Source organism: Anser anser, assembly GCF_964211835.1.
Source record: "Anser anser genome assembly, chromosome: 14".
Taxonomy (NCBI): domain Eukaryota; kingdom Metazoa; phylum Chordata; class Aves; order Anseriformes; family Anatidae; genus Anser; species Anser anser.
The window spans coordinates 21,567,817-21,592,719 of record NC_139735.1 but is presented as its reverse complement, the minus strand read 5'-3'; the positions used below and the strand labels follow the sequence as shown (position 1 = coordinate 21,592,719).

The 24,903-nt window shown below is 41.7% G+C and overlaps 1 pseudogene across 1 annotated transcript in view; it reads right to left on the bottom strand.

Moving 5' to 3' along the window:
* Positions 1–6,120: 6,120 nt before the first annotated feature.
* Positions 6,121–24,903, bottom strand: part of LOC310881662 (nuclear pore complex protein Nup153-like) — a 31,177-nt pseudogene continuing 12,394 nt past the window's right edge. Inside the window, exons 9-14 of the transcript in view lie at positions 17,203–17,248; positions 14,590–15,201; positions 12,994–13,188; positions 7,905–8,140; positions 7,330–7,375; positions 6,121–6,511 (exon numbers count right to left, since the gene is read on the bottom strand). The product of the transcript in view is annotated as a nuclear pore complex protein Nup153-like (transcript). The remainder of the gene's footprint in view (positions 6,512–7,329; positions 7,376–7,904; positions 8,141–12,993; positions 13,189–14,589; positions 15,202–17,202; positions 17,249–24,903) is intronic.

Genomic DNA, 24,903 nt, shown 5'->3' with positions numbered 1-24,903 from the left:
CAATTGTCTAGAGTACTGTAGCGGTAACTGTTCTGTGTATGGATTGCAGACATTGCCGTTAGAATGGCAAATCTGCTTGTGGTAGGTTATACATGGCAAGACCGCGCTTAGGACAGATGAGGCAGATAGATGTCTATAGATTTGAGAACATTACCGAAGGACCTCGATGGCTCGGGTGCAACAGCAATGGCTTCGCGTGTGCCTCTCGGCACACCTCCGCCTCTCTCTTTCCTTCCAGCCTTAGGACCTCGAGCTTTCGATACCGCCAGCTGGACTGGCCGCAGGCGCGCCGCTCAGGGCATTTATAGCCAGCCACCTCTTGTGAGGCAATAGGGTGACATCACCAGGGTCTCGGGGTGCCCATCAAGCACTGACTTGATGGGAGTCTCACGTATTTGAACGTATTTGAAGTGACATTTTATTCTTGATACCTTAGGGCCCACTCCTTGGCCCACTCTTGGGTTCGGTCTCTTCCGAGATGGCTTTTCTTAATTAGCCTAATACCGCTCTCCTTGCTTGGCTTCTGTCAGCATGGAGCAGCCATCTCACATCAGCATTTTCTCGCAACAGTCAGGTGATCTCTGTCAGTGCTGCCAACAGGGGCACCCCGAGACCCTGGTGATGTCACCCTATTGCCTCACAAGAGGTGGCTGGCTATAAATGCCCTGAGCGGCGCGCCTGCGGCCAGTCCAGCTGGCGGTATCGAAAGCTCGAGGTCCTAAGGCTGGAAGGAAAGAGAGAGGCGGAGGTGTGCCGAGAGGCACACGCGAAGCCATTGCTGTTGCACCCGAGCCATCGAGGTCCTTCGGTAATGTTCTCAAATCTATAGACATCTATCTGCCTCATCTGTCCTAAGCGCGGTCTTGCCATGTATAACCTACCACAAGCAGATTTGCCATTCTAACGGCAATGTCTGCAATCCATACACAGAACAGTTACCGCTACAGTACTCTAGACAATTGGTTGAACCTAGAAAGCTGATGTCTCTTTGCTGCTGCAATGTTTTCTTCCTGCTCCTATCTGCAGTAGTCCTGCTGGTGTCACGCCAAGCGTCGAGATCCAGACAGCGACATGCAAGGCATCGAGGTCCTGCCGGCGACCCGGGGGGTGCTGAAGACCCCAGGCTGCTGCTAAGTGCCTGGCACCAGGGCAGCCTCCCCCAGACGAAAACCAGCTCCACGTTGCGGCGGCCACAGGCATCATGAGCTGGCGGCCACGGCGGCAGCCAGAGGAGGCCCCCGAGGAGGAGACGTGCCCCATCTGTTTGGAGCGCATGTCCAGCGCGGCTCGCATCGACCCCTGCAGGCACATCTTCTGCCTGGAGTGTGTCCACGTCTGGGCTGCCGAAAGAGACACCTGCCCGCTGTGCCGCGGGCACATCATTGGCATCGTGCGCCTGGCCCGACGACCACGCAGGAGGTTCCAGCGCAACGCACGGCTGGGGCAGCGGCAGCAGCAGCAGCAGCGCCAGACGAGCCCCTCCAGCTACCGCTCCCGCAGCGTCTCGCCCCGGCGCAGGGAGCGCAGCCCCTCCATGGCAGGAGAGCTCATCAGGAGCTTCTCCTGGCACGCGGGGCAGGTGGGGCGCAGACTGCCAAGGTCCCAGCAGGACGACGACGTCGGGGACACGTCCTGGCTGCATAGGGTCAGGCAGGAGGAGCCGGGGGCCGGAGACCGCACGGGCCGGCAGGCCGGGCCCCCCGCCTGAGCAGGCGGCCGGGCCTCACCTGGGGACGGGCTGGGGGTGGCAGCCACAATTAATTACCCCGGGAATAAATTACAAACTGTTCCACCCTGCAAAGCCTCTGCCTGCACTTATTTCCTGCATCGGTCAGCGGGGGGGGGTGGGGGGGTGGGGGCTGAACGCAGCCCTCTGCCGCTGCCCGCGTCGCCAATTGGTTTGGGGATGTCTGCTCCTGATGGGGAGCGGCTGCGGGTGGTGGGTCCCCGAGTGAGACCTGGGGGTGAGAAGTCATTTGGGGGATGAGAAGTCGTCATGGGAATGGGAAAGTGTTGGGGGTGGGAGCAGCCACAAAGGTTTAAATTACTCAGTTGTTTTATTGGCCTCGCGTGATAAGAAGACTCAACTCTATCCACAAAATCCTGGCTGATGAAGGAACACGGTGCCCAAAGTAGAACTTAAATAATTTAGCTGAGTTTGTAAAAGATCAAAAGTGCTGAAGCAGTTTGTCCTGGTTCCAGTTAGGACAGAGTTAATTTTCCCTCATAGTAGCTGGTAGGGTGCTATGTTTTGGATTAGGATGAGAAGAGCGCTGATAACATGCTGATGTTTTAATTGTTGCAGAGCAGTGTTTACACCAGGCCAAGGACTTTTCGGCTTCTCGCTCTGTCCTGCCAGCGAGCAGGCTGGGGGTGCAGCAGGAGCTGGGAGGGGACAGACCCAGGACAGCTGACCCAAACTGGCCAAAGGGGTATTCCATACCATCTGGCGTCATGCTAAACAATACATAGGGGTGGCTGGCTGGGGTGGGGGGCCGGCTGCTCGGGGATAGGCTGGGCATCGGTCAGCGGGTGGTGAGCAATTGCGTTGTGCATCACTTGTTTTCTTACACATTATTATTATTAATACTATTACCATTATCACTATTATTACTATTATTGTTATTATTATATTCCTGTCTTAATAAACTGTCTTTATCTCAACTCACCGGCTTCACTTTCCCGTTTCTCTCCCCCATCCCAGAGAGGGAGGGGGGAGGGTGAGCGAACGGCTGTGTGGTGTTTAGCTGCCAGCCGGGTTAAACCACAACAGGTGACAGGCCTTTAACGACACTCACGACTCAGAAACATTTGCCGATGCAGTCAAACGGTGTCTATTAACGCGAGGCACTGAAGTTAATTGGTATTAAAAATGAGCCAAAACGAAAGGCAAGTATCTGCGTGTCCAGCAGAATGACAGCGATCATCACCATTTGATCAACCTTCCCTGTGAGTTCTATCTGCAAGTTACTTTGAGGTAGCGCTAGAAAGAAGCGGTTGGTCCAGAGCATCCCTGCAAAAAGAAACATCCACGGCTTAAGTACCGTTTACTCTTTTGGTATCCTTTTAAGTACTTTTTACCCGTTTCGGACTCCTGCCTTTTCCCGGCTCACTGATGACAGCATTAGCAGCCCCTCAAGCTACTGTCCTACAGCCTTTCCCATCAGTGAAGAGATAGGAAAAACCCCACTACTTCTTGGAAGAGAAAACCAGCAGGTTTTTGAATAAAAGCACTCTCTGTTGCAGCTAGGTACAACGAAAAGAGTTTATGAAATCATTACGGGACATTCTTGTAGAAAACTTCCTCAAGCTTGGAAGAAAAAAAAAACATTTCAGCTAAGTAAAACAGAAAATAACTGGAAGAAGTGAAGTATGGCGGTGTTGGAAAAGTTGCTTCAAAGACTTTTTTAATTAAAAAGAAGGAAAAAAGCAAGTTCCTACTGCAATCCCATCTTTGTCAAACTGATGGCGGGCACCAGTACGATGTGTTCAGCTAACACAGGCTGGAAGTTGTAACTGCAGCTGTGAAGTTTACCCAGTAAAAAGACTCCGCAAAGCATTCTAGCAGTTCCGATGCAATCACTGCTTCCTGAATTTGTGACTCACGGTTAACACGGCAGTACAGGAAGAAGTCTGGCATTCACTGTGCTCTTACGGTAAAGAATCTGCCCTGCGCACACCATCCCAAGCCAGGTATGCGCTCCTAACAGGAAAGGACGATAGGCTGATAAGTCTCAGCAGAGGGAAAAAGACATCAGAGAACTACTTTATAACAGCAGCACGCGGGCTGCAACCAACGTTCTCTTCCTCTCATCATTTTCATTTCTGTGGACTCCAAGAGAATACACTCCCAACATTTTTCAGCTCTGGAGAACAAACAGCCCAACCAATCTCATTCACTGAACTACAAAACTGGTATTTTCGCTATCTAGTCCGGAAAAGGAGGCGCACGTCTCTAACGTACAGTGTAGAGACCTTGTTAATAGGCAAAGTCTGCATAAAATAGGTGGCCACAGCCTGATTTTCTGACGTTCAGGGCCTTGGGTCACACACCACCACAGCATCAGACTTAATGAAGTCACCAATCTATGTGGGCCTCTCGTTACACAGGTCACATGTTATGGACCAACCTCTCAAAGGCCAAAAACCAGCACTGATACTGCCGGGCCAACACATATCTGTAGCATCCCATTTCTGGGTGACAACACAATGAATGTTTCCACAAAGTACTCGATGCAACCTAACTACTGTGTTTGGTGATGCAAAGCAAGCCGTGTCAAAGCAGCGTAGCACCCAGGCACATTCCTGGAAGATGTTTTGCTGCTCACGTTGAAGAAAATAGATAAAAAAATCCTGTGCAGTTTGCACTTCTGAGCTCAAGTACCACAGCTATGCACTACAATTGCAGTGGCATCAAACCTTGTAAGGTTTTGAAGCTTCAGCACTGCCATCCAAATTCAAGGAGGCTGCATCTATTATCTTGAATTTGCCCCAGCTCAGTCCCCTGAAACAATTCCATAGACACGTACAAGCAACCCTTTTCCCACCCAGATTCTTTGCTTCATCTATTGCACCTCTACCTTGTGTCATATTCTTATTAATCTGCCCCTCAAAAGACTCCCTGGCTCACACAAAGAAGCAACCCAACAAATCCCTGTTCCCAGCCACGTTGCTTTCATGCTTTGGGAAGAGTTAACTGCAACAGCTCTAACTGTGATGCCACCTCACCCCCTCCACCTATGTGAGGTTCTTTGCCTTCTGTCTCCTCCTACGTCTACACCTGCACTAGAACCAGGAAGAATGTGCTTCCTACAATACTCCAAGAGCCTCTTCTGTTTCAGGATGTCATCATTTCAATTCAGGACTGAAAGTATTCCTAGCAAAAACCCAACAGCTAATAGCTAACAGAAGCAGTTGCTGGTGATCAGCTACAAGTAACCTGGAAGTACTGAGGAGTCACAAAAGAGAATTTGCATTACATTTAAGAACAGCATGCAGCTTAGGACCACTGCTTTCACTGACTACACTAAGCCATAAAAAAGAATTGGATTCTTACCTGCCATCACAGCAATTATGGTTTATGTTGCCCCCAAAACACACACGGCAGTACCAGAACTGTGTCAACTATCTTTAACAGCTTCCCCAGCTATTAAGTACAGTAATTTCTGCTTCCTTTTTTTTCTTGGAGGAATATTCTTTTGTTTCCAGCCTCACTTACTTATTATACACACTGTTAATTAGCAACTATTTCTCCATACTCATAGGGTTATGGAGTCCCTATGACTGGAAAAGACTCTGTACCCTTCAAGATAAGAACAGCATAAAGGCAGCAACTCGCAAGACTGCTCTAGCTTAAAGCAAAGCTTTCCTCATTGCTCTCATCTCCTTTGACTTGAGTACTGTCATCCTTCTACCAGAGCTTTAAAAACTTCATTACCACGAATGAAGGAAGACCAGAGCAATCAGAGAGGGTAGCAGAGGGTATAACTTAAGGAGCTGTTACTAGGATTTTTTTGTTGTTCCTGGTGGACTATTTTTCTCCTTGCCAGCAAGGAGGGAAAACCAGCAAGTTGTTTTCTCCAAGATTTTTTTTTTTTTAGGTTTAAGAACACGGATTATGTTGTAGCAATTTCTTCGCTGTAAAACGTCAGCTGAGAAGTCTAACAGTAAGAAGGGCAAGGGAAAACTGAATGCTGATGCAGAGAGTGCCAGCAGACATCATCCTCATTCCATGGGATGTTTGTAGCTATGGCAGTTGAAGTCTACACTTCCATATGCTTAACATACCCTATTTATAAGCCAATTTTAGCTGACCTAGCATGTATCAGTAGTACAGTTAGAGCCAGCAGCCTGCAGGAAAAAGTGGGCACAGGTGTTTCCATAGCAAGGCCTGTGAGTGTCTCCCATACATACTTCCAGTCTAAGCAAGCACATGAAAGGCTTGGCTTGTCGCTTACCTAAGGAACCAGGAAAACAAGGGGAAGCTAGATTTTGCTTGTGTCCTAATGCCCATATAAAAATAAAGACAGATGAAATACCCTTACTACCTTGTTAAATTCCATAAGCCGGAAGAGAACGTGCTGCACACAGGTACAAGTAAAATCTCTTGCTGGCAGGTTTGCAGAAACAAATTTTTTATTTACACAGGCAAGTCTATCTTTAGACCCCATTTACCTCTTTACATTTCTCGAATATTTACATGACTTCATGATGCTCCAAGAAGGGAGTGATGAACAAAAAGATTACAGAAACTGTCAAAAGCATAGCAAAAAAAACCCAACCTATCATTGTGCTTTAAAACTTATGAGCTAGAATAATGTAGAAGAAATGTAGTTTTAGCACTTTGGTCCTAACGGTCATGCTCTAGAAGACACTTAAATAGCAGAGGGGATTTCAGAAGTGACCGTATCCAGAGGTTGCCAGTGACAATTCATGAGTGAATCGTAGAGTTCTTCGCTTGTCTCCGTGAATTGTCTGTTCATTTCATCAACATCCAAGTAGAGCTGTGGATCTGAAAATAAAAGCCTGGTAAGTCCAAGTATCAAATCTGAGGCATGCACACAAAAAAACTTCATGTGAAATGGCTAATAAAATGTATTTTAAGCTAAGTGTAATAAGCTATTAGATCTACTAATTTTAGTGAGGTATTTAGTCCTCTAAAATTTTGAGCCTCACAACTCCAACTTTTGGGAATTTGTATATTAGAAGGCTGGGACTAGAACTGTCTTTCAAGATAAAGACAAAGACAATGTTTAAGATAGTAAAGATAACGTTTAAGGATAATCAGCCATGAAACCCTCCCAAGAGTCATTTAATTCACTTCTACGGCAATACACGTTACATAGGATAGTTTCTAAACACTAACACAAAATGCCTCCACGTGAGGTACTTTGCAAACCTTCCAGGACACAAATATGTTTTGTACCGTATTTGTAAGTGCAAGCTGAATCCTCCTTTTGGAATCTGCAACATAAGCTTTTACCTCAGGGTGGAGAACAAAGCTTTTGCATATTACTGAGTTTCTAATATAAAATCTGTTTAGCGGAACCAATACAAAGAACAAAATTCTGTCTTAGACCATTTTCAAATGGGAATGAAGGCACAGGTACAAGAAACCTGCTGCGAAGCATTGACAGTGTCCCGTTTTACTTGATGCGGTCAGTGTACGCTGTATCAGCTTTAAAACCCCAGCTGATTGCAGATCAACCCCACAGAGGTTTGACCTCAGCTGAACTTTCAAGATGTTCTTCATCCAGTAGAGGTTGGCTTGTATTGTTAAAAGGCACAAGGATGGCTAAACTCAAGTGACAATGATAGAACCCTTATTACCGTCAGTAATTAGGTCATCACCGATTGCAGTCATAACTGAAGATTCCTGAAAGACAGAAAAGGCTAAGTTTAATCATAACTCATTTCAGAAAGCATCACAGATTCAAAGTGCTGCAGTCTCAACCCATTCCTTCTTCCTACAACTACAAGGATAGATGGCATTTTATCTACTTATTTTTAGAAGAAAGCCAATATTACAGTACAGGTTGGAAGGGACCTCCGGAGGTCACAACTAATAAATTGACCACTTACATAAGACCACTTACAACAACTGTTTAATTTGCTTTAAGCAAAGCAAATCAGAAGAACAGGAACAGAAGAAGCGTACGCAATTATGCTGTCAAAACCATTCTTTGGTATGCGTGAACAAATAATGGTGTATAAATCACTAATTCTATGGATTTACTATTTAAGCACTTAAATACAAACACCTCTGAATGGAATCTGCTCTTTTAACTTCACACTAAGCAGAAAGCATGTTTTCAACTTCGGATTCTTTTTGCTGATTCACACAAATCTGTACAACGTATTATCTGTGAAATATTTTCTTTACAGCAAGCGTGCACTATCTTTACCTCAAAAACAGCTGGAGCCATTAAAGAATCTCCTAAAGAGCAGTCTCCAACAGCTTGCATGCTGTCACAGGGAGCATAGGAGCTGTAGTTGTAGTCAGCGTAAGCATCGTAACTCCTCTGCGAGTAGTAGTTCTGGTAATCTTGGCAATAATCATTATGGTTGTATGACTGGTACCGCTGCAATTCTGCTTTCAGTCTGAAACATGAGAAGTTGCATACAGTCAGAGAACAAGAGACTGTAAACCCAGTTCTGAACTTAAACAATTTGTCAGCTTACATACTTCAAAGCTTAAAAGGAAGCTTTCCTAAACAGTCACCTAAGTGACAGCTTAAGTCACAGCTCAAAATCTCATTTCTATAGAAGCAAGCATCCTCACCTTTGCCAATACCAGAAGGAATTGTTCTCATGGATTAACTCCAGAGCCTTGACATGGTTACCTGTACACATCAAGTATTTTTAGCGTTGGCATAAGCAAGCTGCTGCTATGTCTCTGTGCTTTGCTAAAGATTGATTTAAGACCAGAGACATTTATCAAGCACAGCTGCTTTAAAGATGCAGTCTTAACCCTTCTATCTTTTGTTTGGTTAATTACTAGATCTTATTTCCAGAAAGAAGTGAATGGAGTCAGATTATCCATTTCAAAGAAGCATCTGACGCTGCCTGTCAGTTTGCCATGTCTACCTCCACCTGCTCAGTTTTTTTGTTTGTTTAAAGTCCATTAAACATTCAACAGCTGCCAACTATACCGCTCAGGTGAAGTCAGTCTTGCTTAACAACACAATCGCGATTCTTCAGCATGACGCCTTATTATTAGTGGGAGCATTACAAAATACACTGGTTCTTAAGAAGAAAGGGCCAGCTGATTAGCTTTCACTACTTTCCCTTTCAAGATTTTCTCAGGGGCAGCTTCAGACTAATGACAAGAACCAAGACAAGTGCTATCTGTACTAAAACTGAGGTACACTGCATAAAGAACATTCAGATAACCCAGCTGCATATTCAAAAAAATCCGCTGTTTAGACTTGTCTTCACTGATTCTGTACAGGCAGACCTCCTGTGTTTGCAGTGCCCAGTTTCTCTGACTTGAATTGGGGATGCAGAGAAGTGAGTTCTATGCTTTTGGGGAAGAATACAAGCTGAAGGCATTCTGAAATAGCTTCCAAACTAAGCAAACATGAGGGACAAACTAATCCAATGGCTGGGTATTTCAATGCTAAGAGAGCACGGTACTCAGCCATTCAGAAACGTATTACTGATGTGTATTTTAATACCTACATTTGTTTCAATACTGCAAAGCTACACAAGTTCTAATAAAGAGGTAATCCATTGTCTTGTTACTGTAGTAAACAAACAGAAGATACATCATCTTACGTCTTCTGCTTCCAACTGCACTCTTCCTACATACAGTTGTGTAGGGAAGGAAAATCTGAAAATACTGTTGACGTTCTTCTGGATAGCCGAAGCAAGAAAACATGTTTGTGGCTTATTCTTGTTTTCAAAATAAAACAATATTAATTTAATCAAAAAATTTTGGCAAAGAAGTTTGGACAGTGCTCTCTTGGAGAAGAGCATTTCCATTCTAAAGCAGAAGGAGGCAACATTTGCAGAATTATGCTAGGTAAACAGAAACAGAAGTGTCATTTTTTACTATTTAACAGAACACACAAGCTAACCTCATGAACATACTGAAATTGTTTATATGAAGTCCTGTTTTGTCAGTATCCTGGATCAAAGTTCATCAAATTTGGTATCAATTCTTTAACCGTTCAGAGACCTGAATTGCCTTAAATAAGTGATAGAACTGAGCCGGTAGAGTAAGAAACCCTCTCAGGAAGTGCTAAGCTTTAAACTCCCCATTGCCCTAAGCTCATGAAAAGCAAAAAATAGCATTCTAAACCTGTTCTAGTAATAACGCCTTTGGCTATCTCCCTGCGTTCCCATTTTTTCCCCCCACTTCTTTCCTGTCAACCCACTGTAAAACTAGTTATGTGCTTCTCTCAAACTAGAGGGAAAGCTCTAAGAACAAGAACTCCCTAGCATATAAAACCACTTGTTGTCCCTTCTACCTTATACAGGCCCAAACCTGAAAATATTTACCAATGCATTCAGCTTTGCTACTGTTGAGAAACAAGGCTGGTTGCAATGGCAGCTAAGCCCAAGCTGCGCTGTCTGGCTAGACTTAACAGTTGGATTCCCCCAGCCATCCTGAAGCAGGTTGATGAATCCAGGGAGTCAAAACATAGGACTTCTGCATTTCTGGTTTTGTAGACTGCATCCTGTGTGCAGCCACTACAGCAAGGGCCACAGACTTTCCAAAGGCAGAGCTACAAGAATCTGATTATTTAGAATAACTGTATCAATGCACAACTCCTTGGTTACCTTTTAGAAATTCCTATGCTCAGCCGGATTCCTTTTCCCCCCAGACCTGGTGCGTTCTGGCAGTCTTGCAGTGCCCTCATCTGATCACCTTGCTCACCAAATCTGTCATAGGCATACCCTCTACTATTTTCAAAAGGGAGAAAACCAATTCTAGTATGCATAACAGTTACAAAGCTAACGAATTCAGTTTCTGTCTTCTACAAAAAACAGAAGATAGCAGCTACTATAGCTTCTATTACTTAAGCAACCTCTCTGGCATGTGCACGTGCACAGAAAAGGCTTTCACCAAATTAAAAAACTTGGGCCAGAAGCAAAAAGCTTATTCCTTGGTAGCATTAAGATGCAACTCACTGAGAGCCAGCAAAACAATACATTTTAAGTGCTCTCTGCATAAGTAATCAGATTCCATATTTCTGCATATACAGCAGTTAATCAGTTAGCACTAACCCACTCCTTTTGGAGCCACAAACTTTATTGGTCACAAACACCAAGAGCTGGCTGTAATTATCTGAACCAGTATTAACCGGTACCTCTGAACTCTTCAAACAAAAATATCTTTCAGGTGCTCTTAGAAGAACAACATCAATTGCCTGCAACAATTTGATGGCTTTGCTAAACGGAGCACTGAAAAGCACAGTGGTACAGTTTCTTTTGTAGCCTGTTCAGAAATTATAGCCCCATGCCTACAGCTTCAAATCAGGCCAAGCTTACCAGCCCAACTCTTACAGCTTAAGTTCACTGCACTCGAATGCCTTCAAGACGTGCTTTTAGGAGCCATGGAGAAGAACCCTCTGGTAAGACCACCATTATAAAGTACTGAGTGTTGTTTTACACTTAAAATAGAACTATCTGTTACAGTCATTCATCAGCTTTCCCTAGGCTGCTGCTCTCTCACTACTGAATGTGATCCTGCTCTCAGTTTCCCACTAACTTTTTCCCCCAGCGGTTATGGCCTCTTTTCATCTATGACACTTTTAAGGGACTACACCGTGTTGAAAAATGCTGGTTAACATTTCCTTTTACACAAGGTGCCTCATCGAATTTTCCTGACTAAACCAGACCCCAGAACCTTAACTAGAAGAGGAAGCACACAAACACACACGCCTCCCTGGCCACCATATCTCCCCAAAACATATCTGTTCAGTAACAGACCAACTGTAAGAATACTGCGATTAAAATCAGTATAGCTCTATACACTGCTTTTGTTCGGGATTACTAGCTAATGTCCTTCCCCTTACCCCTTCTGGAATTAATACTGAATTCTGTACTCCAAAACGCGGTTCTTAAGTCATACAAATGACATTTAACAATCAGAATTTTTCCACACAGTGATCCTCAATAAAAACTTCAATCCTCTACTGCAGTCTTTCAACAAATTAAAGGAATACAAAACTGGCTAATAACTGTTCAGTGATTTTTGGACCTTTGTAGCACTAGAGTAACAGCAGTACACTCTGCAGCATAGTTGCAAGTATGTGGGAATAATCTCTTTTTTTCTCTGAAAAGTGTGAGGCCTCTATTTCACCCTACTAAAGATTTTACCACCAACTGTACTGCTAGCATTGAGACACTGCAACTTCTGTGCTTGTATGAGATGCAGGACAGGTTCCTTAAGGTGTCGCAATTTTTTGTCTAAACCTAGTGTTGAGATCAAAAAAGGGATTGCTACTAATTGCGTACGTATCAATAACCAGGACAGAAGACATGCTGCATATAGGAATTAAACTTTTTCTAAAGCTCTAGTACATGAACATATCAAATCCCGCAGATTTTTTCTAGTATGGTTTCAGAGGTCTTACTTGATGGACATAAGCGCACAAGTGAAGACAAAAGATACTCTGTTTACCTGAAGTACTGGTTTGGACCCCAAATGAAAAAGCTGGCTTTGCTTGCTAAGGTTCCTTCTCTGATGGTTTAACGAAACTGAAGTTGAACATAGGTTTTGCTGTGCTCTCTTCTTTTGTACGCTCGGACTTCCCAACTGAAAAGATAGGCTGTGTCTTTGACTCTTCAGTGTCAGCTTTCTTTCCAAACACTAACGGAGCAGCAGTAGTGACAGAATCCTGCTTCTCTTCTGTCCTTCCCAAAATAAACTGTGAGGCAGCTGCAGACTCTGCACCTGAACACTCTGAGTGAACACCGAATGTAAATGATGGCAAGGCAGCATTTTGTGGACGCAGTCGCAGTACCAAAACCTGCAGAAATAAGTGAATGTCAAGTCCGTAACCCACGGTGTATCTGCAGTACGTGAAGGTTTGAACTACATTCTAGTCCTGATCTTTCCAGTCAAAACTGTTTAACAAACAACCAACCAAACAGTAAAACAAACAAGAAAACCCCATGCTTCCTCTCTACATAAAACTTTTCACAATTGTGTTTTCTGCCCACCACCTGGCTTTAAAAAGTATACGAACTTCTTTGAAAGATCATGTTTTTAGTCTGAACTCCAAATGAACAACGTGTAGGGCATGTAAAGAACAAGCACGTCATTAATGAAAGCTTTTCTCTAAAAAGGATAAACTTATTCTTGGGGAAAAGTGTGGAAACAGAAGTTATCTAGGCAATATTCCTACAGGAAAAACGAATAATTTTGCCACACCTCAAAGGAAAAAATAATTGTGCTTAACAGGTAAGAAAATAAAAAAAATCAGAGCAAACCAAAAAATAAATCACAGAATATGCATCCTCGTTTTAATCATTAAGTATTACCTCTGAGCTCTGCTTTGGTGCTTGGCTTTGCACTTTCACAGGCTACACACTTCGTGGCCTCTGCTTTGTTTTGAACCAAGCAGGTCTCCCAATCCCAGCTTCCTTCAGGCTTCTTGAATTTGTCTAAATCCAGAAATTCTCCAGAAGGAGCAGAAAATGCAGATGCACTGCTACTGGTCACAGGTGTTGGACCCTCTGTGAGACAAACAAGACAGTTAACCATCCTGTTTGAACATGAACTATAAAATGAGCATTAACTTTTAAATTTGATTTGTCAAATCCCACAGAAATGTTCAAAACTACTCCGCAACTCCCCCCCCCGCCCCTGAAAAAAATAAAAGCCACCAAAAACCCACAAAGAAACAAAGAAACAAACAAAAAAACCAGAGTGGAACTCAAAGCTTCCAAACAACACACAACTCTGTTCAGCACACAAGCTTCTGCTGCTGTTGACCACAGTGTAACCTCCATAAAGAGGCCTGACAGGTGCCTTTTAAAAAAAAAGGTGCCTTTTAAGAGAGAAGCAGAAGATAACGCTTCAAATTCAAAACCGGAAAGACAAGAATGGCTCTTCCCTTCCACGGCACACGCAGAAAACTTTTATCCTAGTATTACTTGCATCGCTCTTCCTCCTGACAAGTGCAACGTAACCGTGCAATTCACTGCACCATGGTCACAGTAAACCCCTCATTTCCAAAATTCCTCCTTGCAATGGCAAGAGCCTCAGACAAAGATGCCGACTGACCGCTCAGAGGTTGGAAGTCCAAGAGAATCAACTCTGTCTGAAATCCATTATCTTACCTCATGAAATTTCAGTCTTACCGCACAGGATGATTACAAAAGCCCGGTCTAGTCCATCTTAATTTGTTTCTTCCACGATATATTTGCACAGGTGTTTTTCGATGTAATGGCATGTTAAATGACATTTAGAGTCAAAGTTAGAATTAGAATCGTATTTTAAAAACAATACAACCACGCTCAAAATCAATTACGGTCACACACAATGGGAAACAACCCAGTACTGCCCTGAAGAAGTTACCCAGCGGGTCACTCGCTTTCTTGAAGCCTACCACTGACCTTCATAGGCATCTCTCTGCTTTAGCTTAAGACTAGTTAAGACTACACTGTCTTGAAATCTGGCTTCACATCTCCCCTCAATTACATACAAACGGTGAGTAGAGGCATTTTGGACACATTCTGTAATTTTTTTTACTTATTTTTTGAAAGAGAAAAACGCAGTCATTTTTAACTCTTTCTATGGAGTTCTCATTTTCGCCAGTGAAAAATCACTATGTTGTTTTTAAATTAAGTCACTCACTTCAGCCACCTTCCCTCACCAGCTGCAAAGCCGGGGGTATCTGCATTGATCCAGCTCCGTACTAATACATTTCACAATCAGTTCAATTTATGCGACAGGCTGGAACCTGGGCTGAGACCTCTGAAGTGCCTGTAAACCAATCCTGCAGACAGCCGCTAACCCATCAACCGTACCTGGGAATCGTGTTGCTTAAAATATTCCATAAATGCAACGTACTTTTATTCTGTACAAGATTCACAGAGGCTAGGATGGAAACAACAGGAAAAAAAGGACCATACCTGGTTTCTCAGACTGACAGGCTACACATTTGTTATCTTCCGTCTTATTTGGTACAAGGCATATTCCACAGTCCCAAGAGCCTTTCGCCTTCTTAAATTTGTCTCCAAAGCCCAGAGTGGCTGTTGTGTCAGTGCTGCTCGAGGAGGATGTCACTGTCACCGAGCTGTCTGTGACCACTGGTCATGTCAGAGCAGGCATTACTCCCGTTCCAGGTTTTGGTGTCTCACATGCTATACATTTTGTAGCTTCCGGTTTGTTTTGGACAAGACATGTATCACAATCCCACGTTCCAGGTACTGTTTTGAATTTGTCTCCAAAGCCCAGCATCCCTGCTGGGGGCGCTGCTGGCTTTGAGGTGTCGCATTGACTTGAACTTACTGTCTGTTTCATACTCTCAACTGTTGAGGCTTTAGTAGCTTGACAAGTTACACATTTGTCCTTTATGTCTTTGTTTTGCAGAAAAGGGTCACATGTATCAGATTGCCAGTACGATGCTTGTTTAGAAGTCTCTTTACCTGCAGAAAAAGTTGTTATTGCAGGCCTAGTATAAACCACTGTGCTTGTTGTAGGTTGTGCAGACGTAGAAGAGCGTGTTTTCAACAATCCAAAGTCTAGGAAGCAAGAAAAAAAAGTCTTCCTGTTAGCGCAGCACCTCACTACATGTAACTAAGTGACTTTACTAGAGGGCAAAAATTTCAGCTCAGGTGCCAATGGTTACAACTAGACATTCAGACCGAGCGCAACAGGAAGTCCCCAGAAATCTTATCTAAACGGATGAAATTTCATCTGCTGCACTGGGTCACAACAGAACATTTCGTTAAAGCTTCATTTAACTCTTTGTTTCCAAGCAAGCTTTAAATCAACATTTTCACTGGTCGATACAAGTACAAACAGACAGTAGCTGACTGAAATCTGACAGTCCAACGTGGAATGGAAATAATACAATTTGATTAAGACGCGATGCCCAATCGAATCAAATTTCTAAAGCTCCTCCTTCCGTAGCAGATGACTCAAATCTACTCCAGTAACTGTACAGAAGTTTGTACTCGGAGCAGCAATCCATGCGGTATTTTCCCACAGATGCTGAATATTAATTAAATAATAAAAACTCAAGACAATTGAACAACTGTCTAATTTTCTATAATCTTTTTCAAAATGCATCGGACACAGGACAACTCCTTATTTAAAAGGTGGCAATTTTAACAGGAAAGACAAGCTACTAATACAGAAAGACTAAAGGAAATGCATCTTAAACAGCAGCTCAAGTTGCTTGTAAATCTACCTTGAACATAGTTGTTTTGTGGTTTGTTTGTTGGTTTTTTTTTAGTCAAAAATGAAGTCTTTGAACAATGTGGATTTAGATTCTGCTTCTTTTAAACCGATAAAGAAAGTGAATGTCACTTCACTCAGAGGTCTTTCCTTAAACAAAATGCACAATGTATTTTCTCTCACTTAGCTCTTTCCAGTAGAGAAATGTGCTGCCTTCTTCACAAGTATGTAAGTTAGAAGAAGACTTTTGGGAAAAGATCAAATTCAATAAAGCCCTTTTTCTTAAAAGATATCTCTTCCACAGACACACTTTATGAAACTGTTGAAAACAATTGCAATTGCTTAAAAACAAAATTCAGAAAAGGGTTTTTAACGTAAAACACTCCACTTCTGTTTGCAGTTTAAATTTTAATCCACAGGAGCCATTGTAAGCTAAGGCCCAAAGATTCGCAGCTTTCGCCATGTATTTGGAACTGAAGCTCTTTCCTATTCTTTCTTCACCTGGGCTGAAGGTGGGACAGGAGTGTTGAGTTTTACAAACATTTCCTTTTCAATTCCACAAATTGTATTTACTTAAAATGAAACACCGATTATCTGGCTAATTCTCTTAGTACCTCATTTACAATTACATCCTAACACGTAAAGGAGATGCAACCCATCTGCTTTTCATCTTGCAGTTTTACTTCCAGCAACAAACACCACTTAGAATAGAAGGGGGCAGATGCACCCTAACAAACGCAGCGCTTAATGTAATGCTCTCCTACATTCATATTTATAGCAGATACTCTATTAACCATAAGTCGTGTGTTGGTTTTTTTTTTAATAAAAAATGCTAGCGTATTTTTTGCAGCATCTTTTTAAAAGGAGTTCATTATCTCTCCAGGATTTTTTAGAACGTCTAAGACGCTTCCTTCCTTTAAGACGTGGGCAGTGGTGAAGGGACCACCAGCAAAATCTTTGACCTCCTCTTTCTGTGTGTTGATGTTGGTTGAGGTGGTGGTGTCTTTTGAAACAAAAGAAAACAAAAACAGCTTTCACAATGTGACCTAGTTAGAGCAGATTATACTCACTTTTGTTAGAAACAAGAATTTCCAGCTTTCATGCTTCTCACATAAGAATCTTCACAAATTCTACTTACTTTGCAATGCTTTATGATTACAAGCAAAACAAAAAGCAACAAAACAAAAAAAAAATATAAAAGCAGATCTGTCACTGGAAAAATACTGCAGAAGTCCAACACTGCCTGGAATTGCTAGCATGCGCAGACAGGACAGATTGAAGATTTAATAAAGAAAAAAAGGAAAATCAGCACTTCAGATCTGAAGTGCTAAAGTTTCAGTTACCTAGGGTAAGAAAGGGCGTCACTGGAGTACCACTGGGTCCAGAAAGTTCTGCCGATTTTACAACGGGAACACTAAATGTAAACCCAATCTGCTATGAACAAGAGAGGTTTTTCAGATTCTCAAGCCACAGGAACTCCAATCGAATGCACACACAAAACCAAATCTGAAAGCTGCTCTTCACATTTGTAGCACGCATGCTGAATGACAAATTATAAGCCAGAAGCCTACATACTTTTCTCCATCAAGGCAGATTCTGCTTTAGTGTTCTGCAACAGCCTACTAAATGCCTAAGAAAAAAAGTCAAGCTCCTTTATTATTTTACTTACAGAAGACGTAGGTAGCACTTCTGCCTCAGTAGATTTCACAACTGGAGATGAAAATGCAAACTCAGGACTGCTAACAGTACTTGTTGGTTGTATCTGTATTTTCAAAAGAATTAAAGGTTTATATTTAAGAGCAACAACTACCTGAATTCACTACCCAACAGAAGTCCCGCAGTGACGTCGAAAAACCTGATGTTTGAGTTATTTTGCAGATAAAAGTAATAATAAAACACAGGGAAGTTTCCAAGTGGGTATAGGACAATATCTTCAAAACCAAATTCCAGAAACTGAGAGGAAAAGCTGGAGATGCTACTTAGGTCTAAATGCACGGAAAAGCAAGCCAGGAAGCTGAAGAACGGCAAACTCAGCCCAATGATACTCCAAGAACTTCAGCAAACACCTCAACATGTTAAAGCAGCTGTCTACTTCAAACCGTACAAAAAATATTTCAAGTACTCTGGAACAGATTAATGTTTATTTTATTGCAATAATATGCCAATTATTGCACCCTAGGCTCATTCTATGTGAGGCTTATATGACCACGTTACCTCTAATTTAATAACTTAAATAAAGTTGTGGTTTAACCATTGCAGGCAACTAAGCACCACACAGCCACTCGCTCACTCCCTCCAAGTGGAACAGGGAAAAGAACCGGAAGTAAAGAAGTAAAGTTGTTAAATTTGAGGTAGCATTAATGACTCATCGCATGTAATGGCTACCTGGAAAGACAAATGCCATAACCCTGTACATACTCCCCACTCCTTCCCCTTCTTTCCCCCAGCATTTATTGCTGAGCACGATGCTAAATGGTGTGGAATATCCCTTCGGTCCTCTGGGCTCCGCTGTCCTGGCTGAGTGCCCTCCCAGCCTCTTGTGCATCCCCGACCTCCTCGCTGGCAGGGCAGCGTGAGACACAGAAAAGGACTTGTCACTGTGTAAGCACTGCTCAGCAACAGCTAAAACACCAGTGCCTTACCAACACTGTTTTGCTCACAAATCTGCAACACAGCATCATCTACTACGAAGAAAATTAACTCTACCCCTGCCAAAACCACTATAAATAACTTGGCATAAAGTCCACACCCCCCTTCCCCCGCAGACTTCCACAGCATTTGAAGCAGTTATACAATCACGTTAAATGGGAGTTGGCAGGCTCTAAGACTGAGAGAAGCAGAATCAAAACATTTATGCCTTTTTCCCCAAACTGGCATACAACCCCAATTCATTCAGCTGCGTAGAAACTAATATTTGTTAGTTTCATGAGCACCACAGAAAAAGTCAACTCGCAATAAAGCAGTATACTCATTGTAAACATTATTTATAGCATAAAGATTTACCTTGCCCGCCGCCATCGCTGCTGCATCTGCCATGCCTGCCGCCTCCGTTGAATTTGCCACGCTTGTCGTTGCCGCTGTTGACCTTGATATGTCCTTTGTCATCAGCAGGTATGGCATGCCCGCCGCCATTATTGGACATGTCAAGCCTGAGGGCACTGTTGAACACGTTATGCCTGACGTCGCCGTTGTATAAATCATGTCCTCCACCTCCTCCTCTGATAGATCTGTCAAGTCCTCCACCTCTGATGGATCTGTCATGCCCTCCACCTCTGATGGATCTGTCATGCCCTCCACCTCTGATGGATTTGCCATGCCCGTCGCAGCTGCTGGAGTTGCCGTGCTCATTGCTGCTGTTGAAACAGCGCTCGGTGACGCTGAGACAGCGCTACTACCAACGAAACTAGAATTGAACTGAGGCAGCGATGCAGCACTGATGAGTAGGGGTATGTTCGGTAGCACTGGTTCCTCCACTTCCTAAAGTTGCAAATTTTAATTTTTCTTATACAAGACATACTACTTTCTCACCCCATCGCACCCAATTTATTAACAAAATTAAATAGAACAAAAATCCATACAAATTAAGAGAAAGCAAGTTTCCAGAAGAAATCCCGATCTCCCCACCTCTGTCTACCACGTCATTTTAATTTATGGCAGGCCTGCTTCCACATTATACTCTATTCAACAACTGTACAGCAAGAACACTGAAAGTTAACTCAAAACCTGTGCAGAACAGAGACGCACAGATCACATTTTTTTTCTTTCTTTTCTATACTTTAGTCATCAAAGCTCTGGAGAAGCATCATCCTTTCTAACTACCCTCGCATGGCTTCAATTAAGAGTACACTCTCAAGACAAGTGAGAAAGTGTTCCTCTTGCAAAATTAGGCGGGATAGCTGCCAAAGTTTCTAAAGTCACTACAGCAGTGAACGTGGAAAAAGGTAATGTTTAAAGAAGCAGGTAGGTTCAACAACCAAACCAAACACAAAAAGCACCAAAGAAAGTCAGACTAGCAGCACTGAAGATTGTGTTCTGGTAAATACAGTCTATACCATGTATCAGGATGCAAATATAAAAATCAGAAAACAGCCTCTTAACAACTTCAATTTTCATCCCTGCCACTTACTTTATTCGATTACTAAGATTGGATGAGTTATGTTTTAAATGGCATAGGAAATCTGACCAAAATTTGTACAGTACTATCATGATCTACTTAGAAATGACTAGGCAGGGATGTAAGTTGGTACTACTGATATTCAGTGCATCCTGTAGCTTACATCTGTTTCACAGTTTTGATTTGAAAAGTTTATGGAACTTTTGATATTTGGACCATTATTTTATTTGCGTTACAGGAATAAACAACAGTGTTTACGATTTCTTTATATTGCATCATCCTGAAGTCCCATTTAATGATTTGAAACTTAAATTAACTTAAATACTTAATATTAACTTAATATTAATTAAATACTTAATGTTAACGTAAATACTTAAATTAACTTACAGGCAGCTTATATAACATCCAATAAAAGAAAAAATAATCTGAATATTCATGGTCATAGTTTTATGGAATAGATTTTTCCTATTAAAATGAGAAAAAAACTCTCTCACAATGAGTTGGGTGAGTATCAAAAACTGAGTCATCGTTAGCAGACATGCAGAATGCTCTCTTCTACTACTCTTTTTCACACTCTTGGCCTGTATCTTTCTGTATGACTTAAATATGAAACCAAAAATTAAGCTTTTTTTTTCTTTTTATACTTGGCACTCGTTTCAAGTATCATTCCTGTAGAAAAACTATACAAACCTTCACCAAAACTTCTCTTCTTAGGACTCATTCATTCAATTGCTAACGAGAAATGTTATAGTTTGAAGAATCTCCAAGGTAAGAGAATTAAAAATTTCAAAATTACATAAGCAAAGTTCAGGTATTCAAACACAGGAAATCAATTGGAGCCTGCTCTGAAACCCACAAGAAAACAAAAACAATGCAAAAATAAAGCGGTATTGTTATAATTTACTATGATGCAATAAAACTGACACACTTAGCTAGTTACTTCAGTAAGCTCAGTGACAGCAATTAATTTAAGAGTCACTTACCTGTTCTTGTACAGCTCTTGATAAATAGTGTATTCCTCTTTCCCTTCTCATTTTGCCACCTCCACTACTCACTCCTGAAGACAGACCATTGGACGCAGCAGTACTGAATTTGTAGCTGGTCACATTGCTAGCACACGACAGTACAGAAGTTGGGGGAAACAAGAGAAAAAAAAATTACCAGCCAAATTTTTTTTTCAAGATATTAGAGCTGTTATTAGTCCTAGAATTGAAACCTGCTGATCAGAAAAAAACTAAAGCTGTCTCACAAGTTGCTAAACGCTGGTAAATACTTGATGTTCTAAATAGGAAAAACTTTATTAACAGCAGCAATGAAAAGGACATACATAAGTGCACCGTTCACACGGGAACAATGACTAAGCCAGAAGACCTGAAATAGAAGAGCTGATTTAGATTGTTATTTTCCAGTGCTTCCTTTAAATAGGACTGGTTCTCTGATTCTGCGATGCACGTGTATCTTTTGCAGGGATATAAAAGAACAGCTCACAAAAATACAGAAAGAGTGCACATATGCACACATACACATGGGAAACACTGCCAACAGCTCTGATAGAATAGGGACGCCTTAGACTTGTGTGGCAAGGTAATATGGCCTAAGCTTCAGAAGCAGCTCTGGCTTTCATGTGGCCATCAGCAGGAACAGCAGAGGTGTTTGGGTATGCCAACATTCCAGAAGTCTTTTCAGACATGAATACAGATCCCTTTTGTAAGGCATACAAAGGCGTTTTTCTGGTACTTAAAAAAGCCTAGCTCAAAACCAGAAAGATATCCTAATCCAAGAGGAAATGGGGAAAAAATAACCCAAACCAGAAGTGGAATAGGGAATAACTCTAACAAAAGTACTATGGCAAGAAAATGAAGTATGCCTGGAAAAACCGTGACATCAAAGCTTATCTTGCAGCCAATCAGTCAGTCAGTACAGAAGTGCATTAGATCGCACTGGAAGACACCAGGTCAAACTCCCACAATACTGAGGAGGAGAACTGGTCTAAACTTGTCAAATACTTGACAACAGCCTGCTTAGCACTGTAACTGCATAGAGGAAGACAGATCCCTAAGGCAGATGCTCAGACTTTTCTCTAATCCAAACTGTCAATCCATTAGAATTCTGAAAAAAGTCTTACATCAAAATAGATCTTCATTCAGACAACTATCGCTTGCCCATAACAGCCCATATTCCTCTTTCTGTTAACACCTGTGAGCTTCAAGGGGGCAAAGACAATTGTCAGCCTTCAAGCAAGTCTAATCTACAATTGGACTCAGGTTTAAAATATATACACACACACACACACACATAGATATATAGCATTGGTGGGCCAGAGATTTACTGAGTATTCCAACTCAACTGTCCAAAGGGACTCTTGCCAGCAGATCAGTGTGGTGCTCCTGCTCCAGAACATGGCACCCAACAGAGACCAGCATCACAAAAAACACTACCACCACTACCTACTCTACAAACAAAAGGTAGGGCACTGCAATAAACTTTGTGAACGAAATCAAAAGCAGTATGAGTTTGCTGTATCTCCTTCCTAAATGGAGAAGTAGAAAGGAGTTCTAACAGAGACAATTTAGAACAGTTTGAAAAAAACATAATTACAACCCAGCACCTGATTGCACCTGTACCAGAACCTTAAAGCCAGTCGCTTCCACCCCTAAAAAGGTGGTTGTTGTGAAGTCCAACTTTTAGATGCCAAAACAAAGTGTTGAGTTCTTTCTGCAAGCCAAAGAATGCCCATGGTCACATAAGAATTGCTTGGCAGATGAGCATAGAGTCAACAAAATTCCCTGCTACTGTTCTTTGAAAAGAGCGACCCCCTAAAAACCGAGTGCAAAGTCTCTTAACTCAAGCATTATTACCCAAAACACCATTTGCCCAGAAGGAAGAGCCATCAATATTATCTGGAGGATAACTCATTTGACCTAAACCAAGAAAGCAGTATAACACAAAGCAGTCTCCTCAAGAAGAAATTCAATTAATTCTGCTGGATTTTTTTTATTTTAGAGATGAGTTAGCATTTGGCCTCAAATGATTCTAAAGAACACATGGTCTTCATGTGAACTCAAAGCAGACAATTAACTTCATCATGAAAGGAGTATTAAAAAAAAGAATAATAAATCATAAATCTTCCTCCATGTTTTTGCTTAAAAAATAAAGAAAAAAACACATCAATAAACATCCTCCTGAACTGTAACTCACTTCCCCTACTTCACCTTCTAAAGAATACTTCAGAAAGAATCATCCCATTAGGACAGAGCTTTCAAACTGCAAGCAATTAAATAGCTAAAACTAATAGCTTTTCCCCTAGGGAACATTAGGAGGGACAAATTATTTTGTTATAAGTAAACTGAGTTATAAACCATGAAATATCTGTCAAAGCAAAATTTGTAACGCTACAGATTTAGTCAAACTACAAAATGAGCCATATTTCCTGTAGAAGGAAAAAATTAGGCCTCCAATAGCAAAGATCCTTTCTGTGGATACAGCATTATAACGTGCCTTGTTTCCCATCTTCGTATCCTACTCAGAAGATAAACTTGGGATAAAAAGTGGTGTATCAGTACTTTTATTCTTGCTCATCTTCCTTCCTTTCATAAAAACAACAATTTTCTCAAAGTTCTATTGATCTTCAAACACAATCCAGACTTTGCAGCTCCCTCAAAATACAAAATTTTCATTGGATTTCCCATTCCTTTTACTGAGAACTGTCACCACCTTTCAGGTGCAGACTGTACTGAAAAAGGAGATGTCTTTCTTCCTTCAAGTAAGTTTTAAATTAATAGATGTCATACCTTTCAGATGGTTCTGCTCGCTGTTCTGCAGGCAAAGTCTTCTCTCTCATCCCCTGCAAGTTAAGTTTAGTTCAAGACTTAGCTGAATATGTACAGAATACACAAAGTACCAACAACCACTTCATGTGGTTTTTTGTGGTTTTTATTTTATTTATTTATTTTTAATTTTATAGCCCTGAATACACCTCACCTACTTAACGTTGTTCCCTAATTCAGCATTGTGGGTACAGTTCAGTTAAATTTTGGGGCTAAAGTAAGCACACTGCTTCACTCAGCATTGAGGACAAACTGATAGAACACTAAATCAAATTTGTCAAATCCTCTAACAAAGAAAGTAATTATTTTAAACAAAATGACAAAAATTGTGTATGTGGGGGGGAGAGTTTTCATCAAAACTTGTGTTTACCAACCCCGTAAAAGGGACATACTTTTCTGTTTTCTGTCATTTATGAACAAACAAGGAAAAAAAAAACCTCTACCCCCCTAAAAACTAAGCAGTTGCTGCTACATTCATTTTAGAACTTTACCAAATGGAGATTGTGCTGGCTAAACAATACAGAGATTGAAAGAGTTAAAAGCAATAAGCAACCAGTATTACTGTCCACTTTGATTTCCAGCCTAAGAAGCCCATACACTTAACACGTGGTCATTTGTACACTCAGACTGATACTGGAAACACAGATGTTTTCGCAGAAAGAGATGCCCATTTAATTTTATGGAAAATTTATTAGACTCCATCTACTCCAAAGCAATCAAAACCGATAACTCAGCACATTGTCAGAACTCTCACTTGGAGCACATAGCTCACCTGGAATAGTTTACACAGAACACGAGCATGTTTCATCAGTGACAGCTTTGTGTACATGAGAATATAAAAGGAAAACATTTCTGTCTTTTAATATTCTTTCACTGAGAACAGGATGACTCAATAGCACATCATGACATCGTGAAAACAACCACAAGACACTGAGTGTTCCAAAAACAGAATTAAATCCATAAAAGCTCAATCTATTTCACAATGGTTCCCACTGCCTTAAAGCTCGCCTCAAACATACTATCAGTACTTTTTGCAAAGATAGGATAACAATTGGTTTGAGAAACATTCCAAGACTGGAAAAAAAAAACAGGCACATAAGGAC